At 30.6% G+C, this 15720-nt stretch overlaps 2 protein-coding genes across 2 annotated transcripts in view; both read left to right on the top strand.

Annotated features, from left to right (window-relative positions):
* Nucleotides 1–15720, top strand: part of LOC129616470 (uncharacterized) — a 68584-nt gene that overhangs the window by 47129 nt on the left and 5735 nt on the right. The gene's annotated exons all lie outside the window — the stretch shown is intronic.
* The window catches only part of LOC129616468 (uncharacterized), a 210737-nt gene continuing 195584 nt past the window's right edge, over nt 568–15720 (top strand). Inside the window, exon 1 of the mRNA XM_055532108.1 lies at nt 568–656. The gene's annotated coding sequence lies outside the window, so the exon portion shown is untranslated. The remainder of the gene's footprint in view (nt 657–15720) is intronic.

Raw genomic sequence — 15720 nt, 5'->3', positions numbered from 1 at the left:
ACTGTGATTCAATTTTTAAACAATAATTTTAAAATATTAATAAAAAAATAAAAATTCTCCCTTGTATAGAAAATAAAAATTCGATTTAAGCATAATATATTTTTAATTTATTTAATCTACAATTAATTTAACAACTAAGTGTTTAATAAATTAAAAGTACTCCTGAGTAACATTCGCAATGGCGGGCCCTGAAATGGGCACTTCGAATAATTTCTTCAGGCCTGTGGCTGCTCTGGATTATTCCCAAAACTCGCCGAGTAAACTTTAGAAAAGGAAATCGTCGGGAATAATTAATTTTGAAAAAGAATTTCCTGTGTTAGGCTCGAGTGAGATTAGTTTAAAAAAATTATGTCAGAAAAGATTCGCAACAATGAAGTCAATTGATTCTGAGAAACCGATGCGTTCATTCAATTTTTATTGTTTCAAAACTCATTATTGGTATTAGCTCCCAGACTAAGCCGAATTTTAATTAGGACGGGAACATAATCATAGAAGTACCAAATAAAGCTACGTAATATTGGTGTTGCTGTGGAGCCCAATAACAATTTAAATCAATCGAAAGGGAGCTTTTATTCTAGAGATCTTTTAAGTTTGACTGACAACGAAATCTTGGAAGGCCATAAGGAAAAAACCAAAGACGTTATCAGCATTTATAGGTATAAAAATAATTTTTTTTTATGGTATTACCAAAGAAAATTACTCTGAACTAGTGCAAATCACCTTTGATACCACGGACCCTCCTAAAGAGGTAAAAGTAGGTTTTTTGACAATTAATGTTAGAAAATTCTACCCCACCCAACTGAAATGCAAGTTGTCCCACAGGATTGGACACAAGTTTAAATTTTTCAAGACAACCACTCCTCGCTGCAGTAGATGTTCTAAAGATATAAAAGGTACACCTGAAGAACATGCTACAGAGTGCGAGTCCTTTAAATGTATAAATTGCATTAGTTCATACTTCGATTATGGGCACTCAGCATATTCAAAAGAATGTTCTTCATTTATTAAAGAAAAGAATATATTTAATTAATCACAGATAATATAATAATACGCAAAGATCAAGAAATATAATGAATTTAACAAATTTTCGCAACTTAAAACTCCATTAAAACTCACTCCTTCTGTTAATAACTCTTCACTTCCCGAATTAGTAAACAATAGTAAAGAAACGATTACATCAATTAAATCTAAAAAATTAAATAACTCCACTGAAACAAATAAAGCTATAAATTCCTCACGTAATGTAAATATAGATATAATAAGTACTTTTGATAAGCAAGTTGCTCTTAAAAAAGCACAGACTGGGAAAAAATAAGGCCTTTTTTTCTTTACCTAAATCACATGCTGTTAATTCTTCTGCTTCAAATTTTAAAATCATAATTCATAAATCATAAATTTTCTTCAAAAAATATTTTAAATTCAGCTAGCGATCATTTTTCTTCGGGAAACTCAGATATTGAAGATAATTTAATTAAAAGAAAATTTATTAAAAAACATCAAAATAGGAACATTATTCAAAATCAGAATAAAAATAACTTTTGCATTAATAACAAAATATTAATTAACATTATTTCAACTATAACAAGTAATTCTTATGTTTAATAGAAGTATGGTAAATTTTACGCATAATACAAAAAAGTCTCTCGGTTTTTCTACTAAAATTATGCAATGGAATATACAATGATTTCAAACTAATAAACATTATTTGGATCTCATTATTGATAAATATAGGCCTCTCATCTTGGGTCTTCAAAAAACCCATTTAAAGGAATCCAATATGCCTTGCAAATATCGAAATTATGATTGTTATTTTAAAAATTCTATTCATTCCTCTGGAGGCGTTTGTTTTTAATAGATACTGCCCAAGATTTCAATAAAATTAATTTGGGTGTTGGAGCGGTAGCAATAGGTGTTAAGGTTGTATTGCCAGGCGTTTCCAACAGAACCTCAATTATTAATACATATATTCGGCCGAAAAATGCTTTTAATAAGCAAGTCTTACAAAGAATTTATGAAAGGGCCCCTGTACCTGGTCCCTTTTTTGGTGCTTTTAACTGCAGAAATGAACTATGCGGAAATCGAATATGTAACAGGAGAAGAAAAATAGTGGAAAAATGGGTTGAAGATCATGACGAAAAATTTATTCTTAACAATGACTCACCAACTTTTCTTTCAAATATGGGATGCTATAGCACAATAGATTTACCTTTTGCGCACAAAGATATAGCCGATAAACTTCGCTGCAGTTTGACTGATAACGTAAAGGATTATGTTCATATTTTTATAATATTAGTCAAACGATAGAAAGAAGTGAAATATTATTTTATTCTTTATTTTTTTTTTATTTTATTAGTTCTGAAATCAAATAAAGTTTTTATTCACAGTTTATTTACGCGCTTAGTTTTTCTAGAGTAACTAATTCGAAATGTGTGAAGTATAAAAATTACTTAAACACAAAACGCTACAAACAATACTATATTTGATTTAAATAATGTGATTTCACTTTTTGTTTAAATAAACTAATTTTTTTGATCGCTTTTAATTCGTTTGGTAATTTATTATAAATTTTATACGCTGTGTCATATATCGCATCACATCTGCAAAACCTAACCTTGGAGGAAGTTATTCTTATGTTACTGGCAATTCTTGTGTTGTAGGAGTGTATATTTTTGTTTAATATTGGTTCACTATTTGTATTGTTATTTGTTATGATCATATGTATCTGTGTTGCCATCTTAAATTCGAAGTACAAATTCAACGGTAGAATTTCATTTTCACTATGAATTACACTAGTAGCAGCTCTAAAATTAAAGCCAAATAAGTTCTTTATTGTCTTATTTTGGACTTTTTGCCCATGTTAAATTTTCATCTACCAAAACCCCTAAATACTTATAATATTTCACCATTTCTAATTGGCAACCGTTGTACCTTATTTCCAGATAATCTTCAGGCTTTCGTTTAAACATTGTTAGTTTTGTTTTATTTGCATTCAAAGTCAGCTTGTGCCTATCCGCCCATAATTTAATCATTTTAATGTCTTGCTGAATTATATTTTCTAGATGTACATTCGTTGATCCTGAATTAGGTCATCAGCATACATATGTGGACTAGCCACCAATTTTAAATTCAGCAGACTACTTATATACTTAGAAAACATCGTTGGTCCAAGTGAGCTACCATGAATTACTCCGAAATTATTTTTTTCGAGCTCAATTTGCATTTCTTGACATTCAGCGTTTAGTAATATTTTTGCCATTATATTTCTGTCAACCGTATCAAATGCCTTTTTAACGTCGAAAAAAACAGCAGCTACCTTATTATTTTTATCCAACCTAGTTTGAACCTTAGATATTACATCAAATAATGCAGCTTCAGTGCTAAACTGTCTTTTGAAACCATACTGTTGTTTATTAAGAAGGTTTGTACTTTCTAAATATTCAATTAGTTGTTTATTAACAATAGTTTCAATAGACTTGTTAAACACTGGTGCAATTGAAATAGGTCGAAAATCTTCAGGGCTTTCGAAACTTCCTGTATTCTTAGCTATTGGAACTATTTTGCACGCTTTTAGACACTTGGGCATTTGAGCTTGACAAAGTGATTTGTTTATCAACTGAGTTAAGTTATCTACTATTTCAGTTTTACATTTCTTGATAATTGATGTCGGTATATTATTTGTCCACAAGCGTGTTTGCATATTAGTAATAAAATTGAGACATTGTTGACGACTGATGGTGTTAAAACTTAAATATTTCAGAAGTTGTACTACTTGGTATGTAATAATGTTCAAAATTTTTTGATAAATTTTCGGCTCCTTTTGCATAGAATCTGTTAAATTCGTTTAATTTATTGTATTTCGTATGATTTTCTAGCATTTCATTTCCGAAGAATTCATTTTTTTTATTTTGAAATCCAATAAGCTCTTGTATGTACAGCCAATTTTTTTATTGATTGATTTATGTCATATAAATCACTGATTGATTTATATATTATACGAATTGATTTATATCATATGTTGAAATTTTGACATTTACCAAATCTTGTTTAATTTTATTGTAAAGAAATTGTTTTTGCATCAGCTGTTCATTTGCAAGATTATTATTATTTATATTTATATCCAATAATTCTACTAAAATTCCATAATGATCAGATAAGTCAAGATCAAATATAGAAATATCAATTTCGACTGACGCATTTTTGATTAAGACAAGGTCAAGGCATGTTCCAGCTGTTGGAAAATGCCTTGACCTTGTCTTCACCAAATCTTGTAATCGCATTATGGCAAATAGAATATCCTTTTGATTCCACTATACCTTTGTAGATAAGAACATTTCTATCTTCCATATCATTGATATCGAAATTCATATCACCAATTTTTATACTATTTATATTTTTTCGATTTTCTAGGTGTGTTTAAAACTTATCGAAAAATTTATTGACATGGACTAATAGATTTTTTGGTGGTCGGCAATTAGTTTCTTTTTCTTCATCTCCATTGTCTTCTTATAAAGGTATTTAAAATATGAAGTTAAACTTTCATTAAAAAAGACATTGAATATGTTATTAGCATTCTTGGTTTCATTATTAAATATTTTTGTGGTTACAGTCTTATTCTTCATATGCATTAGGATGTTGCTTTTCGTTTCCAGATTATGTAGTTTCAATATAACTTTATCAGACTCACCTGACCGTATTGATTTATTTTTTAGGACGTACACATCCTTGATTTGATTTTCATCTACTATCAAATCTACATGTTGTACCAATTTAGCTATCGCAACTTTAGGGTTTTGCCTAACTTCATTTGGAACACCACTTATTTTGATTAGTAAATTTCTTCTGTTTCATAATCTCCAGATCTACTCGGGTCTTCTGGAACTCATGTCTTAGGTGCTTATTTTCATAGCGCAAAGTTTCGTTTTCATTTAACAGGGAATCTATTTACTGTTTAATATTCCTAATATCATTTTGAAGGCTCTAAAAAATTACCAAAAACTAAACGTAGATTTATAATGAAAAAACCTAAGTAGAGTAAAATTCGGCTTAGAAATAACAAAAGAATTTGGAGGGAAATTACAGTCCAAAAATATTAATACTAAAGTTTCAAATTTAACAAAAGTCATTAGGACAGCAGCTAATAAGTCAATTCTGCTTACAGGAAATAAAAATACTTTGAACAACCCCTTTTGGTATAACGACTGTATTAGGGCCTTAAAAAACTAAAATGATCAAGCGTATAGGGCATTCAGTAGAAATCCGTGGTGAACTACTTTAATAAATCTAACAGGCCATAAAAACGAAATGGGAAGAATTTGCCAATAGTATAATAAACTGCAATCTTTCTAGCCCTTGGAAAAAGTCCAAGAATTTTTTAAAAAGTGAAAAATCTTCTAGTAAAATCCATATTGAGGTAAATCGAGAAATTCTCACTGACTCGACAAAGATAGCAAGTGTTTTTGGAGATTATATTCAGTCAAAACATCAAGTTGCAAACATTGAAGACAAGTCTATATGAATTTCCTGAAAGCGATTTTTATTCAAATTTGGGAGATTCGCTGGAGGAAAAAATTTCATGGGATGAATTAATAGCGATTATTAAATCTTTCAAAGGGTTAACTCCTGGTCCTTATGGGATAACGTATAAATTGATAGAAGAATCCGGCACTCCTTTTCAGTTACGGCTTTTAAATTTGTATAATGAAATTCTTGATAATGGTACTATTGCACAAGTTTGGAAAAATTGTACACTAAAGCCGATTAGAAAGCCGAATAAGGCTCCACATCAAATATTATTAAGTGATTCAATTCACGGCTTCAAAAAATGTGGGGCGCTCAAACAATTATGCAGAAGATTGATTATTTTGCGAATTTAGAACTTAAGAATAAAGGCCACATGGATTTAGTGAGTTGTAATCTTCATCAGGCTTTCGATTTCGCGCACAAAAGAAGAATATTAGAAGTTCTGAAAAATTGGAAAGGGTGTTTTAAATGTGCAAAATATATTTATAATTTTATGACAAATAGAGTAGCCTTTGTCTGCTACACTTTTTAATGTTTCATGACCACTTTACCCAACCATATGATAAATTTTCAGTTGATAGAATGACAAGAGAGAGAAGCATGAACCGAGGCTTTCAATGTTTAGATGATTGGGCGAAAGAAAATGGCTGTAGCTTTCCTAACGATAAAACAGAAGTCATTCATTTTTGTCAAAAACGTGCTTGTGCGACTTTCAAGAGCAATATAAGAACTTTAGGCATTGTAATAAAGTACAAAATACATACTATTAATTTGATTAACAAAGTGAAGGAAACTACTGGTTTGTTAAGATTTCTATGTAGCAGAAGATGTGGTTCGCCTCCTGAAACAGCCCTGGGAATAGCTAGGTCGCTGGTTATGAGTACAATTGATTTTGGATTAAATTTCTATGGTTTTTCGACTAAATCTAGAAAAAGATTTCTAAATTATAGAAACAATTTTAGTAGCAAAGAGTTTTTATTTACAGATGCTACTAAGAATTATAATGGCGTTGATGTTGCCATAGTTAACGGCAACCCTCTAATGAGAATTTACGTCCTTCCACCTGACGTGCCAGTTTTTGTGGCTGAGAGGTTGGCTGTTCTAAAAGCAATCGATTTAATAGAAAACTTTGAAAATGATAAATTCATTATTGTACTGATAATCTGGCCCTTGTCAACCAATTAAAAAATACAAGATCACAGTAAAAAACCGCAAAATTTAATTATTCAAAATCTTCTTAAAAATAATGGACGAATAAGGGTTGCCTGGATTCCTGGACATGTGAGAATTCCAGGTAATGAAAAGGCTGATGCAGAAGCAAAATTGATTCTTAATTCTCCCATGGATCTTATATCTTATATCTTATCTTATATCTTATATCTTATATCTATGCTAAATCTCAAATAAAAAAATTTATTAAGAAATCCAGAAAAAACCATTGGGATTCCACTTGGCAACATTTAAGTTTGATGGGATTAGATAGGGAAGATACATGTTGCAGCCAAGAAAATATTAGATTAGATGCAATCAAGTATAACAGGTTGAGACTGTGCTTTATTTACTCCTAGATATCACTTTCGGGACATTGAGCCAGAAAATTGTAGTAGATGTGAGGTTAGGCTCTCAATCAAGTACATTTTATCTGAATGTGAAATCACAAAGGATTTTTGGCCTATTAACTTCAAAACCCCTATTAAGGCATTTATAATTGACAATACTGAAGACAGAAAAATGTTAAAGTGGCTGTTGATGGTTCATGAATTGTGGAATATAATTTAAATCAGCTAATTTTTTATGACTTAGAATTTTACTAAAAAATAAATTTTTATCGTTATTATTTTTCATAGCTTTCATAGATAAAAGAACTGATTAATTTTTATTATCATTATAATATCCGGCGGATCGGGCCACGAAATATCCGCAGTAAGGTATGCTTGTGGTAAGAATCCACTAAAATCCAAATGGAAATCCAGACGCGACGGACTCACAATGAGCGGCTCTCTGTTCTGCGACTGATCCCTGAGGGACGGCAGAAATTATGTGTGCTGTCTTGCACGAGGGAATTATTCCCAAAGGCTAGGAGAAGAAAACTCCGAAATAAAACAAACAAATGCAATGAACAAAACACAAGGATCGAAAACCTCAGGCGGTAATCCAGTAATGCTGGAAAATCCACACTTCTCGGAGGCTGGTCTCATGGATTCCGGGGGAGACCACTTATTGCATAGCAGATCGGCGTTGATGGACCCATTTAGAAGGTGATCGAGGGTCATGTGATCACCCCCATTGGTGATTGCAGAGAAAAAGGATAGAGAACTTTGAGAAAAAGTTTAATAAGTTTGCGGAAAACAAAAAAATTAAAACCCAAGGGGGTAATATGAAAAGGCATCTTATACAGAAGCGTAAATGGGATACTCAGGACTCGAGAATAACTGAGTTAGAGAGTCTTTGTAAGGTGCTAAAAAACGAGATCTGCAAATTACAGGCAGAGAATGTAGATTTAAAAAATCAAATAAAATTTTAATCAACAGAAGAGAAGAACAAAGATGCAAAGAAGATGATTAGATAGGGTTTTGCCTCTAGGGTCCCAGAAAAATATGACATTGGAACTTTTTTGTCCCGAAATAGCTCTATTTTAAGGTTTTCTGAAAAAATGTTTATATAACAAAAGCACGTTTTTCTTTTATACTTTTTATAATTAGAAACACAAACCAAGAAATAAATGATATGTTTTACATTATTATTAGAAACAAAAACCGAGAAATAAATAATATTTGAAAATTATAATGAACTCACATATTTTTGGTTCGGAAAATCGAAATAATTTTTACGTAAATAAATGTCAGCTTTTGTCAAAGACATCAGATGTTTTGTGGCTTTAAAAAAATATACATACAAAATATAATATCAGTGGCTTCAAGCACAAACGACTTAAGTCTGTTTTAGTGATTTCGAGATAAATGCATTTTAAACTTTAAATTAAATTTTGAAAAAAGTTATGAAGTTTTTTGAACCAATTTTTTTTTTAATTGAAAGATAATTAGAAAAGGAAGCGATTAACTCATAATCTGAAGTAAAACAACTAATAGTATTCTCATAATTATGAAAAAAGTAAGATAGGCGGTTATACAAAATTTATAAAAAGCACTTTGCAAAGCATAACTCGACTTAGGCGATTTGTGAAAAATTACTTTTGTATTTTCGTCAAACTTAAGTCGACTTAAGCTGTTGTTGCAAAACTGAAAATATGGTTTTAGGTGACTTAAGTTATACTAAAAAGGGAAGAAATATATACTTATATTATTTTTACGTTATTTGATTTTTCACTTTTTTTTCAAATCATTGTCATAAAAAACATAAATTGAGGTAAGAAATGAATAAACTTCAAGTAAAAATTATTTCTAAAAGTTTAAAAATAATTTTTTCATTAAATTTAAGAAAGGTGACAGTATCTTTTATTCTCTCTCGGATTCTCCAACTAAATATGGATAAGTATCTGTTAAATCTCCAGTCTTAATCGTTTTGTAAAATTTGTAAACCAAAAAATTGCATCAAGTACTCTAAATTTTTCTTTTTTGGGACTAATTTTCTCTTCTTCTTCAATTCGGAGTATATCTTGAAAATCTAACTAGTTAACACCTCGTCTTAAAATATAAAAAATCTTTGTATAAACTGTTCTTGTAAAATATTTTTGGAAGTCAATTTTTTGAAATCTGTGGTGCGACTCTTTCCACTTAAGAAAATTTCAAAAGGTAATTCAATTACAAAAAGGCTTCATTGTGCAACGGATCTGACAAAGTTGTTACATTATTGTAAAAATGAGCACATAAAGTAATATCTAAAATGAGTTTATGAGTTTTGTGTTTGTTATTTTATTTATGTACTATAGTCCATATGACCTTCTTACTTGTTCATAATGATACTAAATGCGAATTAATTAAAATTTTTAAATCAAAAACAAAATGAAATCGAGTGTGAGTCATTACAACTACTGTAATGAAAAGTCAAATTTGATAGTGAACTCGAACTCGTATAGAAAATAATAATTCGATACTTGTGACAATTAAATCTTGGAGACGTATTATTAATTACATATAGAAAATGGTTTGTTCGCCAGTTTTTCTCTAAGTTCTGCCGTAAAAAGTATATAGATCTCCGTAAAACGTTGTGGCAAAGTAAATTGGTTCGGAATTTGCTCTCCTATCATAGAGTATATAAGTATTTGATTATCAAATAAACAAAGAATATTGTAAGTTTGCTCGACATTTTTATTTTAGCTGTCAGCATTTACTTTTCAATTAAGACTCCATACAAATGGACCACGAGTCAGTTTCGAGCGTTCATGTACTTGAGTGCATTTAGGAAGCCCGGTCGCGAAAAATTAAGCGAATTTTTCTAACCGTTCGGCAAATTGTAAAAGGATTTTTCTTAAAACAATAAAAGTAGAAAGCCTTTCATACTTTTTCATCTCTACAGATATGTTCACATGCCCAATAGGACCCGAAAACTTGCTTTTGAATGTTGTCAATTTTAAAATCAGGATCATTAATACAGTCACCACGAGCAAAGTCAATTGCGGTTTTCAAAACTGTATTAACTTCAGTTTTCAAAGTAAGATCTGTTATGTAAATACTTGTTTATTTACTTTAGGACCAGTTTCGCTAATTTCTATGCTTTAAAACACTTTGAATCCGTTATGTTAGTTTCAAATATATTTCAATACCTCTAACATCCGCCACAATCATCTCAGCTCTCCTAGCAAGTTCCAAAACTTTTAACGTACATTTATTAAGCGTGAATAAAGTTTATATTGGATAATTTTTGCATTATTTAACAATTTCCAACATCAGCACATTTAAAAACAATAATAAATAACTGTCTTTGTAAAAAATACTTCCTTCGAAATAACAAAAATATCATAAATATTTGAAAATCGAAGAAATTTAATCTTACGGAAATGAGTAATAAAAGGTATAACAAAATATTGTTATTCCCAGACGTACCAATTTTATTTATTGAAAACCCTTGCATATTATAATAATTTGAATTTTCTAACAAAATGCGTTTTACTAGTTTATAATAAAAATATTGCTTTGTAGTACAATAATTAAAATAAAAACTCTTGTTTAACACAAAAATTTGATCTTCCTAATAACATGTGTTTTACAAGGGCGTAATAAGACAACACTTTGTTTAATAATACAATTATGTTAGACCACAAAGGCAAAACAATCTACCATCAGGTAGCTAGCCACGTGTCATTTTAACATGGGAACTCCGTCAATTGAAAAAAACATTTGTCGCAGGTAAACCACGAAATGACCTACAAGATTATTTGTTAAATAAAAAAATTCAAATCTTAAACATGGAATATTTGGGTAATTAGAGCATTAAAAATGCAGGTAACTTGTGTACATCTTTTATATTTTGGGTTAAAAAATACAACTATCTTACTTGTCCCTGAATGTAAGATTTAATTTTAACTATAGTAAACAAGTTTTAAACAATGGACATAAAGTACCTACACTATATATCACATAAAATAATATGTTAAGCGTTATAAAATATTTTTTATTATAAAAAACTAAAAAATATTCTATACTAATCATGTATTATTTCTTACACTAAACGCTTAACTTTGGTTTTTGATTCTTATTTGCACGCGTTATAAAAACCTAACTCAACATAAGAAGCCTTTTGGAATATAATTGCATTTGCAATAATCGCCTAATTCGAGATGAGTTTAAACAACCAACAATTATTATTTTACACAAATCGCTTATCTCGAGTTAATATTTAAAAACACTCAAAATTAATTTTGCAACAAAAGCTTAACTCGAGATAAGCGGTTATAAAAATTCATACATGAAAAAAAAAATGTCACTAATTTTGATTTGCAACAATAGCCTATCTCGAAATAAGTGGTTTGTGAAAAACATAAAAAAGATGTTTTCTGCTCTTAACTCGATTTAGGCGATTAGTGCAAGTGCACATAGCCACCATTTCGAGTTAGGTCATGTGTGAATTCGACAATAACTCCGGCTACAACAGTCGTAGAATCACCAAATTTTGTGAGCATATGAAACTCAAAACGGAGAATTCGCTGGTAAACATATCTCATTTTTGTCTTAACTCGAGTTAGGCGGTTTGTGTTTGAGGCCACTGATATATAAGCAAGATTTCCACCCGCCCTCCCCCTTCACCCCCTCCCAAGATGCTTTGTAACCGTTTTTTACAAAATGGTACTACATATGGTAGGGGTAATTTTTTACTTACTTTTAGTTGTATAAATATTGTGTGTAAATTCATATTTGGAAGTGTGAGTTATAACAAAAAGTGATCACTTTCTTAAGAAAATTGTAAAGTTTTAACATTATCTACATTGTTTTATAATAAGTATATACGTGCGCATTTGGTTATGTATTCTTTTCGTGATCTGCTGCAAAATGTATTAGTAAGCAAAACATATGTAAGTGTACATTAAACTTCTTGCCACTGATATATCAGTGGCTTCAAGCACAAACGACTGAAGTTTGTTTTATTGATTTCGAGATAAATGCATTTAAAACTTTAAATTAAATTTTGAAAAAAGTTATGAAGTTGTTTGAAACAATTTTTTTTACTATTCTCATAATTATGAGAAAGGTGAGATTGGCGGTTATACAAAATTTATAAAAAGCACTTTGCAAAGCATATCTCGACTTAGGCGATTTGTGAAAAATTACTTTTGCATTTTCGTCAAATTTAAGTCGACTTAAGCTGAAAAGGGAAGAAATATATGTATTATTTCTACGTTATTTGATTTTTCACTTTTTTTTCAAATCATTGTCACAAAAAACATAAATTGAGGTAAAAAATGAATAAACTTCAAGTAAAAATGATTTCTAAAAATTTAAAAATAATTGTTTCATTAAATTTAAGAAAGGTGACAGTATCTTTTATTCTCCCTCCATTTAAACTCCTAGGTCTCCAATCTAAATCGTTTTGTAAAATTTGTGAACCAAAGGATCAATAAATTGCATCAAGTACCCTAAGTTTTTCTTTTTTGGGACAAATTTTCTCTTCTTCTTTAATTTGGACTATATCTTGAAAATCTAACTAGTTGTATATGAAACCGACGAGGAAGAACTGGCTAGAGAAACTGACTGGATCCAAAAAAATAATGCAAAGAAGCGAAAAATGAAAAAGTCTTCTGAAATAAATTCAGAGAAGACAGTTAGAAAAAATAATGAAACCAGCCCTAAAATGAAGGCTGAAAATCAAAAAAACAGCCTAAAATGAAGGCTGAAAATCAAAAAAACACATGCCTCCTCCGGTTATATTAAGCAACATTAAGAACTACTCCCACATAGTTAAGGTATTAAAAGAAGAAAGAATAAACGTTAGCGTCAATATGATGAATAATGACCAATTAAAAATATATGTGGAAAATGAAAATGAATACAGATTACTAACAAAAGCTATAAATAAGGCTAGACTGGAATGGCACACGTATGAGAATAAACTGACAAGGCCTGTTAAAGTTATGGCTAGAAATCTCCATCCATCGTGTGAGCCAGAGGATATAAAAACAGAGCTTATCAGCAAAGGCTTTAAATGTCTAGATGTTGTAAATAAAATCAAAAGGAAGAAAGAAAATGGATAATTTCAGTAAAACTTCCGCTCTTTGTTGACCATTCGGAAGAGATAACCCAAATCTATAAAATAGAATACTTACAGCACAGGAGAGTTAAAATTGAAGCTCTTAGAAGCAGCAAATCCATTCCGCAATGCAAGAGATGCCAGAGATTTGGACACACAAAAGTTTTGCCAAAGAGAGGCTAGATGTGTAAAATGTGCTGGTAATCATATGACAGCAGAGTGCAACAAGAAGGATAATTTTCAGCCCAAATGTGCGAACTGCAATGAGGCACACCCTGTTAGCTATCGGGGTTGTTTGGTTGCAAAAGAGTTGCAAAAAAGAAGATTGGAAAAGAATAAAACCAAACAAAACCAAGTTAAATTTAATGAACAAGGAACTCCAAAAATAGACAGAATGACGGCACCTAGTAGGGTGTTTAAGGGAGTATCTTATTCACAACCGCTTCAAAGCAAAACCCCACAAAAAAAGAAAATGAAGGAACCTGAGAACAAAACCCCACAAATAAAAAGAACTGATGCAGACATTATGCAAATGATGCATAGTATGTTGATTAGAATTGACGAGATCTCCAAAAGATTATTAAAAATAGAAAATGCATACACTGAAATGTATACGGGGACACCAAAAAAATTAAAAAAAGATGGACGTAAATGAGGTGCGTATAGTAACTTGGAATGCTAATTGTGTTCTTAATAAGAAACAAGAATTGGAGGTCTTTCTCAAAACGAGAAATATAGATATTTACTTGCGGTCGGAGGCTCATTTGACACATTATACGAGTCGTAAAATAAAAGGCTTCTATTCAAGATAGAAGCGGCTGAAATTCAGCTTATTTCGATAAAAATTAAATCGACTAAACAGGACTTTAGTGTTTAGTCGATTTAATTTTTACTGATCTGCGGGCCGATTTTACATTTTTCACCATATCTACGGGACAAATTGATGGAATTTCTTGAAATTTGATATTTGAGTTCTGGTTCTTACCGAAACTAAGTGGTGAGCATTTCAAGCAATTCGGGTGGCGCAAAGCGAAACTCTACTAAGAGCCAAATATACATTTTTTTAGGTATGTTAACTATAAGTTTACTAATGTTCTAAAAATTGGAAAGAAGTATTTAACAGACATTTTTATAATATTCTGTAACACTTTCACTTAACTAGACAATACACATTGCGGTCGATTATGTGCTGACCACATCAGATTTTTTTGTTTGGTGTGTATAATTTGGAATTTATATGAAATGTATGAAATATGCATTTTTGTCATATTTTCGCCAACCGCATTGTGTATGTGATGGCAACAAATTTTGCATATTTAAATTCTAGGTGTTGAAACAATGAATCTAAAAATTTTGGGAAGATTAGGGCTCGAAAACTGACTTGGGGGCCGATTTCACATTTTTTACCATATTTATGGAATTTCGTGAATTCGGAATTTCTTAAAATTTAATATTTGAAATCTGGTTGTCTCTAGAAGTTACTGACGAACTTTTCGTATAATTCGGAGGGCTCAAAAGAAAACTCTACTGAGAGCTAAATTCACATTTTTCTAGGTAAGTTAACTAAAACCTTATTAGTGTCCTTAAAATTGTAAAGAAGTGTTTAAAAGGCATTCTTATAGTCTTCTGTAAAACTTTCAATCAACTAAACAATACACATTGTGGTCGGTCATGTGGTGACCACGTCAGATTTTTTGAACACATTTAACACGTTTTACTGAAAACACTATGAGAGATAGAGGAAAATGTTATTTGGGTTAACTTTTAGATCTCGTCGTACCGCATCGAAAAAAATTAAAAATATTAAACAAAATATTAAAGTTTTGTTAAAAAAATTTTTTTGACTTTGACGAGCTGTATCTCGAAAACTATGGCTTAAATCAAATTATTTGTAGGACCAAAAATAAAGAAAAAATCAATTGCCTGTAAAACAAACACTTGATGATAACTCCATGTTATACGGTTCCGAAATAAGCATTTATTTATATGCAGGAAAAGTTCGATACCTTTTTTCAACAGGGTGTAGCTCGAAAACAAGTATATCTGCATCCCTCCGTCAGCCATGCAATTTTTTGCTGAAAATTGATCAAAAAATCATCCCTGAAATTATTGTCACCTTACCCTGTATAAAAAATGATTTCATATTTGGAGCAATGTAGCTATATAAAACCATTTTATATACTCTTTGCGTGACTTAACTTTCTGTTTTTGGACTTCTGTGAGTACTCTGCAAGCTACTTCTATGTTGTTGTGAGTATTCTAGAAGATCTAGAGACTAGGTATGAAAGGCATTAGATATGGTTTTACGAGTAGAGTACGAGAAAATGCAAGAACTCAACCCCCTTTGCCCTTCTTCCACGCCCAAGACTCTTTGTGATCATTTTTTACAAAGTAACACCTTATGGGGGTAATTTTTACATATTTTTTATAAAATAAACATATATATTCTAAAATAATCTATTTCTGTAAGTGAGAGTTACAATACGAATTCATAATTATGTAGTTATTTTCAAAACACAAAGGAAATTTGCGTAACACTTCGCATTCTTCTCGAAACAA

This window comes from Condylostylus longicornis, unplaced genomic scaffold (assembly GCF_029603195.1).
Source record: "Condylostylus longicornis isolate FDR11 unplaced genomic scaffold, ASM2960319v2 ptg000216l, whole genome shotgun sequence".
NCBI lineage: Eukaryota > Metazoa > Arthropoda > Insecta > Diptera > Dolichopodidae > Condylostylus > Condylostylus longicornis.
This window is presented reverse-complemented; position numbering and strand designations above follow the sequence as displayed.